The sequence below is a fragment of the Octopus bimaculoides genome, chromosome 3, assembly GCF_046866305.1.
Source record: "Octopus bimaculoides isolate indiv1 chromosome 3, ASM4686630v1, whole genome shotgun sequence".
NCBI lineage: Eukaryota > Metazoa > Mollusca > Cephalopoda > Octopoda > Octopodidae > Octopus > Octopus bimaculoides.
Genome location: NC_142930.1, coordinates 105020029 through 105039894, shown reverse-complemented (window position 1 = coordinate 105039894; position 19866 = coordinate 105020029).

Genomic DNA, 19866 nt, shown 5'->3' with positions numbered 1-19866 from the left:
AAACAATACCAGTTGATATAATTGAAATTCCAGTGTGGAAGGGCAGAAATAGCCTGAAACCAGGCTGGCTGCTGATGCTGTCGCTAGAAGGTGATAGAGGTTCCCTCCCCTGCTTGCAATATATCAGATGCAGGTTGCATCGTTAATGAGCTGAAGGAAGAGACCTCTTGGGGTTAAAACAGTCGCAGTATCGTACATTCCTACTGAACAGCCACGTTGAAGTGGCGACAAGCATTACTTGCCAGTAGAGTTACTGCTTTCATCTCTTACAGAGATGTGATAACTGGCTGCTTATATATCTTGTTAGGAAATTATAAATTATAATAATTAAGTTAAAGAGGTAAACAGTTTTTCATGCTGCACTGTAAGGTGTTATTAGCAAAAATTGGCTAGACCTTGGCAAACCTTTATAAGCAGAAATAATTGTACACCCCGCCCCGTTTTTTGCGACAGTTTTTTTCTGTGAGACAAAGTTGTTTAATTGGATTCTGGGAGCTATGATTGCTTGTTTAGTTTATGCACCTTGTGCTTTGTGTTAGGCATTTATGGACTTATTTTAGACTCCAGGTATTCTCCAGAAAATGTGTGAGATTTAAAATAATTTCCCTGTCACATCTGGGTCTAAGATTCCAAAACTGAATTTGTACCAAAATAGAAATCCAGATTTTATGAATTCCAAATTTTTGGAATCCATCTTTGTGAAAAACCAAAGTTGTGAGGCCAGATTTTATCTGAGGCCAATTTTGATGAAACCAAAAATTGTGAATCCAGAGTTACGGATCCAAGTTTGTGAAATCACGTTAGTGAAGCTGGGATTCTGAGTTCGAATTTCTGAACTGTATATATATTTTACCTTTGTAAATATTTTGACTGCACATCTGGTGTGGCATTGATTTTTTGTTCATGTATAGATTTGCTTTTGTATGTAGGCGGTTTTTTTCCATGCTGACAATTGTTAATATTTTACAAAAAATTTCATGGTGTGTTGTTGTTCTGGGTTCACCCCGTCCTCGTTGATTCTGTAAATTCGGGTTACGTCCACGAGGTCTTAACTATATATGGCAAATGAAAGATGGAAGATGGAATATACGAGCATTCATTATTAATCACGACAATTGTTTCGACATATCTAGCATCGATTCCTCATGGGTGGAACACTCAACAACTGGTTCAGGAACAAACGGTGGTGCAGATGCATCTGGTCGGGTAATAAATAAATACAACTCGTTAAAATAACTGTTCTGCAATGTAAATTCCTGTTTTGTAGAAAGAAAAGCAGCCAGTTTACTTTTAACCTCTCCATTCTTACAAACACGAAGTAGGTAGTTATGTCGCTTTGTAATCATGGGTGCACCAAACCTCACGTATGTATAGACTCACATTTTTGCGGATGCTCGTATGAGCGAGTGTATTCGCGCCGTGCAGCTTGCTCGAGGGTGTTTATATATCCATATTTGTTAATGGTTATTTTTAATACTTTTCTTGTTGGATTGCGTGTTCGTTTCTCTTTTTGCTATCTGTGATTTTATTTTTAATCTTCTATATAAATGAAGATATTTCCTCCGTCTGAGTGCTTTTCTTTCTATAAAACGGGTAGTTACATTGCGGAACAGTTATTCTAACGAGTTGTTCGACGAGACACATCTGCACCGCCGGATGCTCCTGAACCAGTTGTTGAGTGTCCCACCCATAAGGAATCGATGCTAGATGTGTCGAAACAATTGTTGTGATTAATAATAAATTCTCGTATATTCCATCTTTCGTCTTTCCTTTGCCATATACATAACGATCACTGTGAAAGTGACTGTGTTTACCAGTAAGTTACAAAGTGTAAACCATTCGTTTTATTATATATATATTTATATGTATGTATGTATGTATGTATGTATGTATGTATGTATGTATGTATGAATGTATGTATATATGTATGTATTATGTATGCATGCATGCAGGCATACATGTATGTATGTATTTATGTTTGTATGTCTGTATGTCTGTATGTATATAAATTAATATAAACAACAGTTTGCAATGTTTCATCAAAGAGGTACAATTATTAATGTCACTAAATGTGACTGGGTTGTTAGGAAACACCTACATTGCTAGAAATAAGAGCTAATCGCACTAATTCTGTAGTTAAAGCACATGAATGAAAGCATATACACTAACAGGGACCATGATCGACCGAAACGTGCGGATCGAGAATTCTTAATACTCTTTACTCTTTTACTCTTTTACTTGTTTCAATCATTTGATTGTGGCCATGCTGGAGCACCGCCTTTTAGTTGAGCAAATCGAACGCAGGACTTATTCTTTGTAAGCCTAGTACTTATTCTATCGGTTTCATTTGGCGAACCGCTAAGCTACGGAGACGTAAATACACCACCATCGGTTGTCAAGCGATGCTGGGGGAACAGACACAGACACACAAAAATATACACACACATACATACATACATACACACACATATATATATATATATATGTATATATACGACGGGCTTCTGTCAGTTTCCGTCTACCAAATCCACTCACAAGGCTTTGGCCGGCCCGAAGCTATAGTAAAAGACACTTGCCCAAGGTGCCACGCAGTGGGACTGAACCTGGAACCATGTGGTTCGTAAGCAAGCTACTTACCATACAGCCACTCCTACGCCTGTACAATTTCTGTTTTATCTGCTATAATAACTCGAGTAATCTAGGTGCTTCCTAACACCCTAGTCACATTTAGGGACATTAGTAATTCTCCTTTTTGGTGAGACATTGTAAACTGCTGTTCTTATTAATTTTATATACACACGTTAGCGAATCGCCATATCATCTAATTATTTGGCTGACGGAAACATAAATACTAATAAAGTGAGTCCGGAAAGAGCGGAACAGTCGAGCTGTCGTAACTGATGAGGCAACGGAAATTGCCGAAAAGGAGCGTCATTATTAAGAATTCTCGATCTGCACTTTTCGGATGATTATAGTCCCTGTTTGTGTAAATGTTTTCATTCACGTGCATTAACTACAGCATTAGAGTGATATACCTCTTATATATATACATATACATACATATATATATATATATATATATATATATATATATATATATATATATATATATATATATATATATATATATATATATATATATATATAAAATATTCGAAAAATTAAATTTAACTTTTCCAAAATTTAGTTGTTTTCCATACACTAAGCATTGAAAAAGTCTCAAGGACTGGAACCGGTAGTAAAATGTCTTTTATGATAAAATTATTTTAGAATTTTCTTCCTTGATTTTTTTCCTCATACATATCAACTTGCGTGTCCCTTTTCATACTTATACATACATATATATATATATATATATATATATATATATATATATATATATATATATATATATATGTATATATGTGTGTGTGTGTGTGTGTGTGTGTATGTATGTGTGTGTGTGTGTGTGTGTGTGTGTGTGTAGGTCCAAGGCTCATTCATTGGAATTCCAACATCAGAAACAGTGCATTTTTGCATGTAGTTATGTATACGTGCAGATTTGTATGTTTCTTTTTATGTATGTCTTCTCATGCGTATACTTGTATTTGTCGACATGCTCATTTATACGTAAATGAAAAAAATCTGGTTTTACAGATCTTTACAGTTCCAGTGATGGATTACATCTGTTTCTTCGAATTAGCTTTCTCCTTTCTGGTTTTGAGAAGCCTGATTTCTCAAGATTGGTATTTACGCAATATGTTACATATCCCAGTGCACCAAAAAAACCTGAACTTGTAATCTCGATAGAGTAACTGCAGATTTCTCAATAATTTAGAGTAGGTATTCTCTTCTTCAATGATGTTTAGCTTTAAGTTAGCATCTGCTGGGCAGCTGAATTCCACAACTATTCACAGTCTCTCTTTTCTATCTGAAATAAGTTTACCAGGTCTATTGTGTTTACATTTTATCGAGGTTTTAACTTGAACATTCCACCAGTACACATTTTTATTTTGAGTGGTTATGGCGCCCACCATACTGTGAGTTCTTATTTATTTGTTCTCGGTTTTATCCTTTCGACATATCTCATTATACAGTGTCCTATCTACAACATCATATCATATCGGTAGATAATACCGTGATGACATTTTCGGACAATTGCTTATGATGTGAGTGATATCTTCGGTGTTAACTCCACAAAATCTGCATCGGTTGTCGTATTTTACTGAGTTTCCTGTGTGCATTAGGTATTTCCTGTTCCTGGATTGCAAACGCATACCCTTCGAAGTGAGAGGTAGTTATCCGGTTGTTGGTCCATGATAGACTGCTTTGGTGGTCAATGTTATTATCTTCCCGGAGCTTTCTACTAACAAATTCACGCATGGTCTTCTGTTTATATACGCACATCCTTTCATCTGATGATATGATGCGGTAGAGTCCTACGACTTCTTTGGGCATGTGTTTAAGATCATCAGACATGGAATGCTGCTTAAGGAGCTGCCTTCCAAGTCTTATGGTGTATATATGTATGTATGTATGTATGTATGTATGTATGTATGTGTGTGTGTGTGTGTGCTTAATAGTCTAGGAAATTTTTAAACAAGATATGAAATGGTTAAATTGAGTGTATAATACGCAACTAGAATAGGTTAGCTGTGGTTGTTTATATCCCGAAATAACACTAGAGCCAAAGAGAAAAACTGGCATGACCTGTGAGCACTAAAGTACGTTTTTACTGACAATTCTGGTAATTGATTTGTGGCAGAAACTTTCAGGCTGAACTAGCAAGTAAATGTGAATTAAGTAAAAATACTTTACGTCAAGACTGACGAAAACTTAACGCCGATACAGCAGTGAGAATTTCATGGATGGTTCATGTAAAAAATCATCACTTGGAAGCATTGCAATTTTAGGTGATGTCAAAAATGTCAACTCCATTCAGAATAATATAAATGCACATGAAAATGCAAGGGGAGCAAATGTTCATAAAGTAGAAAGAAAAATTTAAAACTACTGTATTCCATCGGGAAGAAAAGTAATAGTTGAGAGATGAGAAGAATTGAAGGAGAGATATAAGGCTACATTTAAAATAATTAAACTCATGAGAGCTGACAAATTGACTTTGCAAAATGTAAAACTACAACTAAATGAAACCCGTAAACAAGAATTTGAAGTTTAGCTTCAGGATAAAATATAATTTAAAATGCTTCAACCTTCCCTTGCATGGGCAATTGGAAGTGAAATAACAGAGAGGAAGTAAAGCAATCGAGGATAACTAAAAGCAAAGAATCTTAAAGATCTAATAAAATGATGGAAATAGCTCATCTTTAACATATTTCAACAGCTAACAAACTTCATAGATCAACTTATTATTAGTGTTGTAGTAGAAACATAAAATTTAGAAACAAATTACTCGACAAAAGAAGAACTAAACAAGTATATCAAATAAATTTCAGTTGGCTCTGCACCAGATTTGGACAATATGCAAGTGAAAGAGTAGAAAATGAGTACTTTTTTTTGGATCCGTTAATTAAAGTGTGTAATAAAAGCATGCGTAAGTGCAAAGCTGATATGAGGAGTGGGGATGGTCTGATATTAATTTTAACGGAAGGAAATCTTGGAAACGCAAATAATGAAAAGGCATTAATTTGTCGGTTATTGCACCTAAAATGTACAAGTATATTCGTCCAGAAATGTCAACATTGTTACGAATCTTTGCAATAGAAAGGCATTTTGAAGGCATCAAAGCTCAGATCAATAAAGCTGTTATATTATGTATATATATATACATACATATACATACATACATACATACATACATACATACATACATATATATATATATATATATATATATATATATATATATATATATTGACCGTTGACTGAATACTATTCAATTTTTTTTCTCCGTGTTTTTCTCCTTGTCTCCGTATTCTTTCTGTTGAAGAGCGTAGCTCGAAACGTCAAAGACTTTCCGTATTCCCGAGCGTCATACTAATATATACTTTTGTTATTTACACCACCTGTCCTCGTCTTGTTATTATTTGTATATTCTCCCATATATATACACACATATATATATATATATATATATATATATATATATATATATATATATATATATATATATATATATATATATATATATATATATATATATATATATATATATGTATATATATATATATATATATGTTTATACGGGAACGGAGTAGCTAAGATTCCGGCTACATATGTGGTAAAAACCCAAGGGAGGTGTATACTGCTGGCTACTCTTCAGGCCGAGGATATGCTACGCCATTCCGTAACTCTAGTATTCTTATTCGCACACCCACAACCTTGGTCGGCTACCGTGGGATATCAAAATAACTTCTTTGTTCAGCTCATCGTTCTTCGATACGAAAAAATCCACAACCGTCCGTCTCTCTAAACCACTATTGTTCCTGAAAGTTGTTTCTTTTAATATATTTACTACTGATTGCTTGAAGCTAACTTTCTTCCTACTGCTCGATCCCTGGTTCTTACACGTATATATGTATGTGTGTGTGTGTGTGTACAGAATAGGGGGGTTTAGTTCACTGGAGTTCTAAAGGAATAGATACGCTGGGTAATTGCTGTAACGAATTATCTGGGTTCCAATCTCGTAACTGAGACGGGAGCTATGGATCTACTTTAGGTTTCCGAATTAGCAAACACACACACAAACACACACACACACACATATATATGTGTATGTGTGTTTGTGTATGTATATATTTAGCAAATATATATATAGATGTATGTATGTATGTATGCATGCATATATGTATATATGTATGTGTGTGTGTGTGTGTGTGTGTGTGTGTGTTTTGCCCGAAGCTTTAGTGTAAGGCGCTTGTTCCAGATGCCTTAGACTACCCACACATCCACATTGCAACTTCGGATCTTGACTTCCCCTAAATGGATTCTCTTCATTTTTTTTAGTCTCTTACATACATACATACATACGAGGATGTACTGAATTTTTCGTGGCTTTGGGTTAAAAAAATACAGAAGGATAAGTTAATTATGATATTCAACAGGTTCTTCTCACAGGTTCACAGACTTATTGCAGCGGATTTTCAGTTCGTCTAAGTCCTGTAAAAGAACTCGATATGTTATGTCTCTAATCAGGCCTTTTGCGATACCTAAAGCCAGGAAGTTTTCAGCACCCTCTAGTACATGCATATATAAAGTGTGTGTGTGTGTGATCAGGAACATCTAGCAAAGTATCGTATAATAAATATGGTAAACGGGGATCAGAGTTCATTGAAGTGAAGTCTACGACCTAGTTTGACGTACGATATTGACTGTTGATTCATTAACTTTTTTTTTGTTATTATTTAATATTGCTGTGTTAGTTCGTTTTCAGTAATATGATTTAATGCGACAGAATCTTTCTTTTGCAGCTGTATGTAATGACTGCTTGGTTAAACACGTATTTCGGAAAATATAGATTATTCGGCATTGAGTAGATCTATGGAAATTTGCTTTCAAATGTTCAACATAAGAGATACAGAGCACGAAAGACTTGTCACCGAGTGAAATATGTTCAAACCGGAAATAACATAAGTTATATATGCAGTAAGAATTTTGCGAAAGCGAAGCTAAAATAACTATGGTTACATGCTAAAACGGTAGACAAGTCAAAGGCACCTTGACAGTTACTCTGTAGCATGAAGATGCAAACAATAAATTACCCCAAAAAGTATGTGTGTAAGTGTATATGAGTGCATGTATATATGTGTGCGCGTGTATATGTGTGTATGCGTGCGTGTGAGTGTGTATGTATGTATGTGTGTATGTATATATATATATATATATATATATATATATATATATATATATATATATATATATATATATATATATACATAGTTTAAGTATGTGATATTTGGAAATCGAGAAAATTGGACAAATGGTTAACTGGATTGATTTATTGTGTTCTGAAATTCAGATTACGCAATCTGTCATGTTTAACTTTATATTTAAATAGCTTTTTGGACAGAAAAGTAAGTAAGATATAATTAAATACAATTTATCAAACATATCTCTTGCTACTTATAAACTAAGTCTCTATCAATAGAAAAAAGAAGCAGAATTTGAAATGTGAGTCATATAATCCGTCAATGTATAATAGACATGACTTTGTTATTATGTATATTAAGTCGATTAAGTACTTACTTTATAGAACTCATTATACTTGCTTAGAATTATGTGCAAGTTTGAAATCAGGTCTGCTAACAAACAAACAAACAAAATGTACACTTCGGTTAGACTCCGATACTTTTGCTGGCGATAAAGATATGCTCTGTCCATTTGGATAGAATAAGGATAATTACCCCCATTGAAACATTTACTAATTCCATCCACATGCAGAGAAAACAAGTAAAGGTTGAGTGTCTTGTAGGCGTCACGCAGTATTCAGGATCAATGAAGTACGGAATATAGAAGCTTTCAGCATATAAGGCTTATTCTAATGATTCGGCAATGAAACATATTTTCATGTATTATCGAGGATATCTTCAATTATTGAGACTATTTATGATATCAAAGAGAATAGGTTATTGATGAACTTCTAAGAATAATGAGTAGAACCTTTTCTTGATACAATTGCTAAAGTAGCCGGTGAAATGATTTGTGGTGTTCCGTTAGGTCGTTTTAATTTCCATGTTCAAATATTATCAAATCTGTCTTTATTTTTAATCACTCAGAGTACGATTAGAAAGAATCCATAGAGATCTTGGTTTGAATTAATCGCTTATACTTACAGCACAAGATTCACGTTGTGATAATATCGGAAACTACACCAAAAGAGAAGTCTTACAAAAAAAAAACGGTACATTGATAAACTAAATGGCTTGCAGGATTCAAAATTATTTAGAATGTAAATATATTTCACATACGTCCTGATTTAAAATCACTTCGATAAAAATCTTGTCGATAAAATATGTAGGACTGGCAAACTGGGATCAATTAAATCGGCAAAACCTCTCTTCCAAACATTTATGGTCTTGTGTCAATATAAGAAATCACTATTTATCTAAATGTTTTTGTTAAAGTGAAATAATTGCTAAACAGTCAGTTAGATATAAAAGTGGAATGAAATATAAATGAAAATAAAGCGAAGATACACTGGAAATTTATCTTTTAAAGTGCTATGAACATCATGATTATTGTGCTGAAATTCGCTGTCGTTTCTGATACTTAATCTCCTGTCAGATCTATACCTCAAAGGTTTCAACTATTTTGATTATGTACAACTGTCAGTGTAGCTATGTTATTTTGAATTATACAGTATTTTATTGGATTTAAAGACATTTACTTCAGGCTGGTTATAATGGTGTTTTGAATACTGCTTATCTCTAGATTATTTCGAGATTCATAGATTAGTATTGTATCGTTCTTAGGTTCAAACGGCTATTGACATTCTGCGTTTTCGAGTTTAGTATTTCCAACCTTACTGATATATCGTAAACATATTTCCTAGCCTCTAACTTTTATATTCTGCTGGAAATCAATAAAACATGTTAAGAAGTTAACGACAGACTAGAATATGTTACTGAAATTACTGAGGCATCATGGAGTGCTGAAGTTGCGTTCTTTTCTCTACTATAATGATAAATGACTACAAAGTGAATTGTACGACGCACATTCTACTGCCAGAGTACGTGAGAGGATCATGCTATCCTTTGGGACATACAAGTAGTTACTACAACTATCCCACTTGGCTGTACACAGTGAACTTTTATATATTCAGTTCTCTCAAGATCACACTGACGCGTCTAAAGCATCTTCATTTTCAATGTTTCCAATGACGTCTCGGCTCAGCACTTATAACAACTTCAAACTTCTAATATTGCGCCGTAATATAAGAACAAGACCTCGCATATTGTGAGTAAACACCGACATGAATGGAGGGAGAGATGGACACCTGCACACACGCACATGAAGATACACAGACACGCAGACACATACAGACAAGCACACACACACACACGCGCGCGCATACACGAAGATAGGAACATACAGAATATATGCTCGACATACAATACGCACAGAAAATACCCACACATTCGCTCATATATTCTGTTACGAACTTGAGCGCATAAAAGGACAGTTAGGGCAATATTGGCACAGTTTCTGTTTCTGTAGTTGGTTCTTGGTTAATGAAGGTCAGTAATGCCGCTGTCTTCTTATATTTCTTTTATAATGAAATTATGACGTTACTATGTATACAAATAAAAAAAAAACGGTCTTCTACTACGCGAAATTAAATAAAAGAAACTTACAAAGAAAGGGTAAGAGATACGACCGCTCGATAGGCTGAACATAAGAATCAAATCTCTTGAAAATCATACTATGCCAGCAGTGCTAAAAGCTATTTACTATTAATGAAGATTAAACGAGCTTACTTTGAGTGAAAGAGGCAACTCGAAATACTGGAAATAAGCGCCAAGTACCCAAATGTTAATGTGTCGATATATATATATATATATATATATATAAAATTAAGTAAAAAAACGGAGAAAAAAGACAAGTATATATATATATATATATATATATATATATACTTGTCTTATATATATATATATATATACATATATATGTTTTCAAATTATGGTTGGTAGGGATACTGAATATGGAGGCGCAATGGCCCAGTGGTTAGGGCAGCGGACTCGCGGTTTCGATTCCCAGACCGGCGTTGCGTGTGTTTATTGAGCGAAACACCGAAGTGCCACGAGGCTCCGGCAGGGAGTGGGGGTGGCGACCCCTGTTGTTCTCTTTCGCCCCAACTTTCTCTCACTCCTTCCTGTTTCTTGAGTAACGCTGCGATGGACTGGCGTCCCGTCCAGCTGGGGGGGGGGGGGCACACATATGCAATAGAAACCGGGAAATCGGGCCATGAGCCTTGCTAGGTTTTGAAAGGGCGAAAAAGAAAAAAAGTGATACTGAATCCAAGTAGGTACAATAGTCGCATGTACCAGATATTAATGCTAGCTAAGCTACGTGAGTGTATAAGAATCTCCAGTTAGTTTGATTTACTGACCTCATTCTATCTTCACACCGGCAAATATATATATGCCTCTATAGAGACTGCATTTTGCCGGTTGAGAAATTAATGAATTTATAATTAAGGAGAACAGAGATTTATATCCAGTTTTATTCAGCAGTTAATTGCTTCTTTTCTTTGCTGCAGAAACATGTGTAGGTACAGAGGCGAAAGGAAGTAATTAACTGCTGAATAAAACTGGATATAAATCTCTATTCCCCTTTATTATAAATTCATTATATATACATACATACAAATAGATATATATATGTATATATATATATATATATATATATATATATATATATATATATATATATATATATATATATATATATATATATATATATATATATATATATATATATATATATATATATATATATATATATATATATATAAAGCCAGAACACCTCCCTTTCTCTCACTCCTCCTAAGTTTGCGCTGCATCTAACTACCTAACCACAGCTACCTCCCTGAAATAATGGGCACATAGATTTCTTCCACTGTCTGATACTTCAACCATCACGCGAATAGTAAAGTTTGAAATAAAAGTTACGGGGCATACATGTGACACTGAAGGGATGCAATGTTTCGATCTAAGTGAAGAAGAGGAAGGTTAAAATCATATCAGCAGATGGTACCCGTCTTCAGTGCTGAAGATGCGATATTCTTGCACTATTTGCAGGAATTTGGAAGTGAACAAATATAAGCAAAGAATGAGGAGCACAAGAACAAGTAACCCTCTAGACCAGACTACAAGTGCCTGCATTGGGAAAATATGTTTTCTGAAATATACATAGAGGACACTAAGACTCTGCATGGCTAGGTGATCAGATCAATGTCTGTTCTTCCACTCTAGTGGTACAATATGACAACGAGTACACAACATGAAGTTTTTCGGGTCAGGAGAGACTTTACAAGCGATGTGAAAATGGTCAAGTAGACACACTACTCGGCAGAAGCCATCATACATTTGCGCTCGTCAGGGTTTCAATTCATACTTATAAATGACCGAGAAGACAGTGTTGCTGCAGATCTTATAGTCCAAAAAATGGTATTTGCAACGCGAAATTATACCCAACCAAAAGAACAATATCAATGAAAACAAAATTGCTTTGGAATCTATGCAGTTGGCAGATGTTTGTCCCTAGGATATCACACGTTAACTACAAGTTTGAATTTCTGTTGAGGCTTCAAGGAAGACATTTCTTGCGAAAACTGCATTCAGTGTCACCAGTAACAAAAGTTTAGTTCCAAACCGTAAAAGAAAATCTGAATGCACCAAGAGATACAATTATTCGAAATTGAATCAATTTACAAGGCACTGTGAAGGAAAATATGAAAACTGTACTACAGGTATTTCATTGTTTGTGATTTAATTTATTCGGTTTGCGGAATTGCAGCATTGTCGAAATAAGAAGGCTTGTGTACCTCTCAGAATAGATTACACTATCCAAATTAACCAGCAGGTTTAAGTGTAGACGCTAGACAGAAAACATACTTTGCACAGACGGACAAACCAACGCCAATGAAAACATAACCTCGTTCCTTGGCGGAGGTAAACATTTCAAAAACCAACGGATTTTATCTTCCTGAACCAGAGTATAATTCACAGAATTTTGTACCTGCGTGAAAGATACTTAGTCGCGTGCATAAAAGGCATTAACAGTTCAGTCAGTTTGTTCAAATTATTGATTACTTGAGTAAAAACTCCCAGTTTATCGCTCAAAGATCACATCGCATCTATGATTTGAAGCCCTCACTCCTGAGTGGCTGCGCATTATCTACAACAAACCTGGTAATTTTGAATTCATGAAGACTTGTCTTTCGTAAGAACCATACAAACTTCGAGACAGCTGTAGCATCATTTCATATTGGCGTCAATGTGTCCTCAGCGGACATTCATTGTAGTAGAAGGAGGAAGAGACAAACTGCAAGTGCGTATTAAGCCATTTGGTGTTTAGCATGAAAAGAAAAATATCTTAACATCTAACCATGCTGAATATATATATGCATAAACATATGCGTATAAAATATTTGTATATTTATACTTACATTTCTACATATGCATACATATATGTTTATGTGTGTGTGTATATGTGTATGTGTGTGTGCGTGTATGTGTGCATGTGTGCATGTGAGCGTGTGCGTGTTTTACATAGGCACCAGTAGTGTGTTACACATTTTTGCTCCTCAAAGTACTTTGAAGTAAAGTTCTCAAGTTTATCAACGATTCTAGAAGTGATATTGGCGAATATTAACGCCTCTTTGTAGTGGGTGTGTGTGAATATAATCGAATTAATATTTTTAGATCTATACATAGTCACTTTTGTGTTTATGATTTTTGTGATTAGAGAAAGTTTTCTGGCACCTTCTGGAGAACTTCTCCAAAATGTCAATGGAGTGTTAGACTGGGTGAGGGATCAAGTCTGCCGTTCTTGGTGGCATTTGAAATCAGATCGCGAAGATCCGGGAACAAATACTACAAATCGATCAGTCAGACGTTCTCAGAGATTTGCCACCTAATATTCATATTCTCTGAGAATTGATTCCGAAAAGAGGGAACTCGACGTTGACTAGCGTATAATTTGAACGTAGAGTACAGAATCGGTACAAATACACATATTATATAGTGCTTTAACAGCTCAGACTATTAGCAGCCTATATCAGAGAGACGTACTTTTTCTTCAGTTTTTCCATATCCTTTTTTTTTTCTGTTTAATATATTGCACTGCAATTTTTTCTTGTTATGAATGGATTGTGAGGCAGCCAGAAATTGTCTAACATGTATATACCGAGTCATGAAGTTATCAGCGTTCACGATTGCAATAATTTTTTTCTAATCACATTAGCCAGTACTATATTGTTCTCGCTATTAGAGAATATGATTTGTAACTGATAAGAATAGTTTAAACAGCAATATGTCTTTAGTACACATTTAATGTTAGTTTACAGCTTTAGTTAATGTATTTTGTGTTCTGTTTTATTTTATTATTACTAATTTTTTGATAAAGTGGTTATCTGGTCTCTAGTAAGTAGACATTTGATACTTTCCATATATTTACGTGTTGTTTGTTTATTATAAAATATGTAGCGTCTGCTAATTTATTGCATTATTTTTGTGTCTGTATTGTTCTATGACTTTGAATAACCGATACTGATTAGCGTTTGTTTTATGACATGTCTTTCTCTTGTGCTTTGTTTATGAGAAGGAATCTTAAATACCCTACTCAATAAGGATTTTACGACTGATGTCTTTTGTTGTTTTTATCTAAGTAAGCTATGTCACTGTGTTCTCTGTGACAAATTTTTAGTAAAAATGTTGGTAATTAACTTTTATAAGCGGCTCGAAGGTGTTTACTCTAAGCTTCAGTTTTGTATCCTAGAAGCTGGTTCATACCAGGCTGATTTTTATTGTTATTTGAAGGCCAACTACCTTCGTATTTACATTTATTTTCCCACCAGCCGCCAAACGTCATTAAAAATATATCTATAGCATTATGTTAACGCATAAGCGGTCTCATTATGTGGAAGGAATTTTTCACAAGACTGAGATAAATTACAACAGAGACCTCTAGTTTAGCCATTTAAATAAATATGAAAACATGCGAAGAACCCTTTACAAAGAGAGGAAGAAAGAGATAGAGAGCAATAGAAAGAGGGCGAAGGGAGAGGTGGAGAGAGGGAGGGAGAAGTGGGAAGAGGAAGGGCGAGATGGAAAGAAAGAGAGAGAGACAGGGGGAGAGAGAAGATTTGGTTCGAAGTCAATTCATGAAGGAATTCATGCTTCGTAAAGTAGTCCCTATGTGTAATTAGCAAACACTTCCTTAAAAACAACACACTTCATGAATTATTCAATAAAAATAGTATAAAAGTCATGTGGCTAGCTTCTGGTGATTTAACATTACAGGGGAGAGATAATCTCTTCTAGGTTAAACTGAGTTAAGTTGAAGTACATGCCTAATAATTGTTTTTCTTTTAGATAAAATAAAGTTCTTAAATATTTTAGCCATTGGTTATATAACTATTTCATCCTCCATTGTAATCGTGTGCACGACATAATCGAATGATATCAACGTAAATAAAAATAAATTCGTTTCATGTCCAAATGACCACTGATCACTTCATAACAATATGAAACGCACAGAAAACAATAATGTTTCCACCTACCTATCTACCTACATACCTGCTTAGATTTCTACTGACGTATCTACATAGATACATATATACACACACATACACGTATATACGTACATACATACATACTTATTTATACATACAATGCATATGCACACACACATACACATATATGTCATGTGTGTGTATGTTTATAAATGTTTATATGTATCTGTATGTATGTGTATATATCTGTATGCAAATATATCCATATATCTATATGAGTTAGAGGTTATGCAACCGTCTAAGGGTTACATGTATCCGTAGACACTACTGGTGTATTATCTGACTATTATGTATAGGCCTTGCTATAAGGTTAACAGTAGTCGGTAATTTAAATGGTAAAACCGTGGCTTATTATACTTAGATAAGAAAGAAATGGAGCAGCAATTAACAATTCGAAGTTGATCATTGTTATTAAAAGGTCATAGTTTAATTGTAGTTCAAGAATATTTACAGCTGTAACTACAATTAAACTATGAGCTTTCAATACCAATGAACAACTACTAATTGTTAATTGTTGTTCTATTTCTTTTCTGATCTGAATATATATATATATATATATATATATATATATATATATATATATATATATTCTATTTTCTCCTCCTCTTTATTTGTGTTCCATTCTGTCGAAGAGCGTAGGCTCGAAACGTAAAAGACTTTCTCTCTGCCCGAGCATTAAACTAATGCATCTGTTTGTTGTTTACACACCCGTCTTCGTCTTTTGTTTTTTTTTTGTAAATTCTCACTATATATATATATATATATATAGGGTATGAGAGGTATTAGTGTCAAGAAGACCCAAAGGTGTCAGGTAATGCTGCGTAAGTGCTATTGATAGACTATAGTTAAGCTCCAGGTTACATGATACGAATGAGGAGTCCAACGTAAGTCGTGTATTAGCATGTATATATATAAAGATTAACAGAATGAGATAAAAAATCCAAGGCTGTGAATTGCTTTCAGAACATATATAAAGAGGTCTTACAGCTGTTTCCGGGATATTTTATATATCCCTTCATCAGAGACGGTGTAAGAAAATGCTATAGTTATTATAGAGAAGATATGAAATACAGAGTGAAGTGGAGGAATGAGAACACGTGAGATACGTAAGCATATTGTATCTGCAGTTCCATTATTTAAGCAGAACGGTGTATATAAAGTGTCCTGTACATTGTGTGTGAGTTCATATACACAAGGTACAGGAAACTTTGAGTATTATTATGACAACTAACTGATTGTGCTATATTATATATTTATAAATTCCTCTATTTACATAATATCGAGGTCTCATTCATTCTTTTGTTGCCATATTATTATTGATAATACACACACACACACACACACACACACACACATATATATATATGTATATGTATACACACACACACAAACACACACACACACACACACACACACACACACACACACACACACACACCTATATCAGAGGAAGTATTAATAACGACAGGTAATATTTATTCCGACCTCTTCCCTCCTTCAAATGGGCCCATATCTTGGGCGACTTTATGACCCACAGTCTCTTCCCTCTCAATCCTTCCCTGTACATTAGTCAAACGGTACACCGTTTGGCTGGTCGGTCCTCTGAGCACCTCCGAGACATCAGACTAGTCAATAACACCCCGGTCTCGTCCCACTTCCGCTTCACCAGTCATTTTTTACATCTGTCTGTTCGAAATGCCTCTGCACAGGGGCCATCCGGACTCCCGCTTTCGCTGGGAAAAGGAATTAATCTTCTCCTTTCATTCCTTTGCATCTTCTGGTCTCAACTCGCTATCTCTCTTCATCTAACACCAAACCCACAGATTCTCACAGACAATCCACATGTAACTGCCCCTTGCCATTCACCCACAGAACTGCAAACAGCGAACCTCTGTACCCTCACCACCCACACGTCACTATAAAAACACCCATACACACGCTACAACTCATTACGTACACACCACTACACTACCACAAACACCTTCCCACTCCACACACACACTAGCGTCCAACATCTCTCAGTACCTCCACCATATCCCATTATCCATACACCCAACACACTCTTCAACAACGTCAGAACACTCACACTACATGAGCACTCATACACACTGTTCAACTCAGTACACACGTCATCACGCACACTCCCACACCCCGATACTCTCACTTGTACAGGCTTTTACATATCCCTTCCCGCTCCACTGCACTTAGCATTCCACCACTATCCCACCTCCTAACCCCTGTCTCTCGAAACCCTGTCTCTTGTCACCCCATCTCACACCTCTATCTCTATGCATTCTCACAGATACACCTTCCCTGTACATTAGTCAAATGGGACACCTCTATGCATTCCCCCACAGCACGGAATACACTCCAAAGGCACAGGACGCATGAACACAAACAATATACACACAAACTCAACACGCAAAAACACTAACAATTTTTGCTCGCAAACATCCACTATACACATACGTACACACTTAATTTTCACCTCGCCCACACATACATACTCACGCACTCGTCCCCATTCACAAATACTCAATGACACACACAATTCTCACATACACACACCACACGCTTGCGCACCTTCGTTCGGACAGCTCACCGTTAACATCTCCCTTTCATTCAGCATCTTTCAGCAACGTGAAGTAAAGTGTCTTGCTCAAGGACACAACGCATCGCCGCGATTGAACTCACGACCTTACGGTCGTGTGCCGAAAGCCCTAACCACTAAGCCACGCGCCTTCACAACCCCACCCCACATATATATGTGTGTATGTATATATACACACTTCTTTTCTTGGAACAATGAAAGCTCAATATTTAACTGTTAATTATATCTTTCTGTGCTTCGAGCTATACTGTTTACTATCTCTCCAAACTTTATAAATTACTATTATAAAATTGTTATTATACTTGTGACTGTGCGCAAACTGAAACAATAGCATCGTGAACTAAGAATTGTAGAAACAAATTGTTATATTCTTTTTCCAGTTATTATCATGTGATATTCTGTATTTTTACTTATCAACACAATTCTAATTGGTCAAAAGCACCTCACTATTACTCTCACAGATTCATAGTAGGATAGCTCTGGTATACTTTTATTCTTTTACTTGTTTCTGTCATTTGACTGCTGCCGTGCAGGTTGAGATTATTTTTATCGTTTCTGTCTCTTTCTTTGTCTCTTTCTTAGTCTGTCTGCCTGTCTCTCTCTCTCTCTCTCTCTCTCTCTCTCTCTCTCTCTCTCTCTCTCTCTCTCTCTCTCTCTCTCTCTCTCTCTCTCTCTCTCCCACTCTCACTCTCTTCTCCCTCAAAGTGTATGCAACCTTTCTATTCAAATTTATGTTCATTTTATTCAGGATACCAAAGCTTAGGATATTTATTTTGTTTCGTTATACACCTATTCTCTTAACCTTGCATCTCATAATCATTTTTCTACATTATCGCACACACTGTCTCTAGAACTGCTTCTATATTGTTAGCTTACCGTTTATAACCGTCTTTAAATACAGGCAGAGATGTTGGTGAGGCTGATACGTTAGGAGAATCTAGAACCACACTCCAATGCGTTTTATTACTACCATTATTTTCTCCATCGCGTTAGTGGTATTTCTTACTATTACAGTTTTCTAAGCATTTGTTTATTTGATCGCTATAGCGTCTGTTACTTTTATAGCTCTCTAGTCCCTTGATGGCTGGAAATGTCGTCTGACATTTCTTTATGACTTTTCTGACTTTCATGTTGTTGCTGTCGTTTAGTAACAGGTCAGCTGGAATCGAACACACTTATATGATAAATGACGTTCCAGCAGTCATCATACTAACTGTTCTCCTGAATAGAATATCTTTCTTTTTTCCTTGAAACACTATTGTGGTTTGAAAGAGATTTGGCTGCTATTTCTCTCAAATCATGTTAAACTATGTAAAACATATTAATTTATCTGTTATAGCTTAACGTATACATATTATATTAATATATGTATGTGTGCAAACGTACATTCATACATGTATGCATGCAAATGTATGAACGTGCGTACGTACGTACGTATGTCTGTATCTATGTCATTTTTCAGTTTCATTTCAAGATTTTTTGCCGATATAGAAACAGCGGGTTGCTAAACTAGATCTAAGACTCCTCACTGGAATTTCAACATTAACAACAGTGTATTTAGGTATGCATTTATGTATACGTGCAGATTTGTATGTTTTGTTTTCCGAATGTCTCCTCATGCATATACTTACATATCTAGACACGGCCATAATGATAAACTTCTGGAAAGCTTTACAGATCTTTACAGTTCCAGTGATGGATTGGATCTGTAGTCTTCGAAGCAGCTTTCTGCTTTCTGGTTTTGAAAAGCCTAATTTCTCAAGATTGGCATTTAGGCAGTGTGTTACATATACCAGGGCCTCAATGTGTATGTATGTATGTACCTATCTATCTATCTATCTGTCTAGCTATACACCCCCCCCCCCCCCCCACATATATATATATATATATATATATATATATATATATATATATATATATATATATATATATATATATATATATATATCAGAATATACTTAAGTGTGTGTGTATTAATGTATGTATTTATGTGTTTATGGACGTGTGAAGAGAAAAA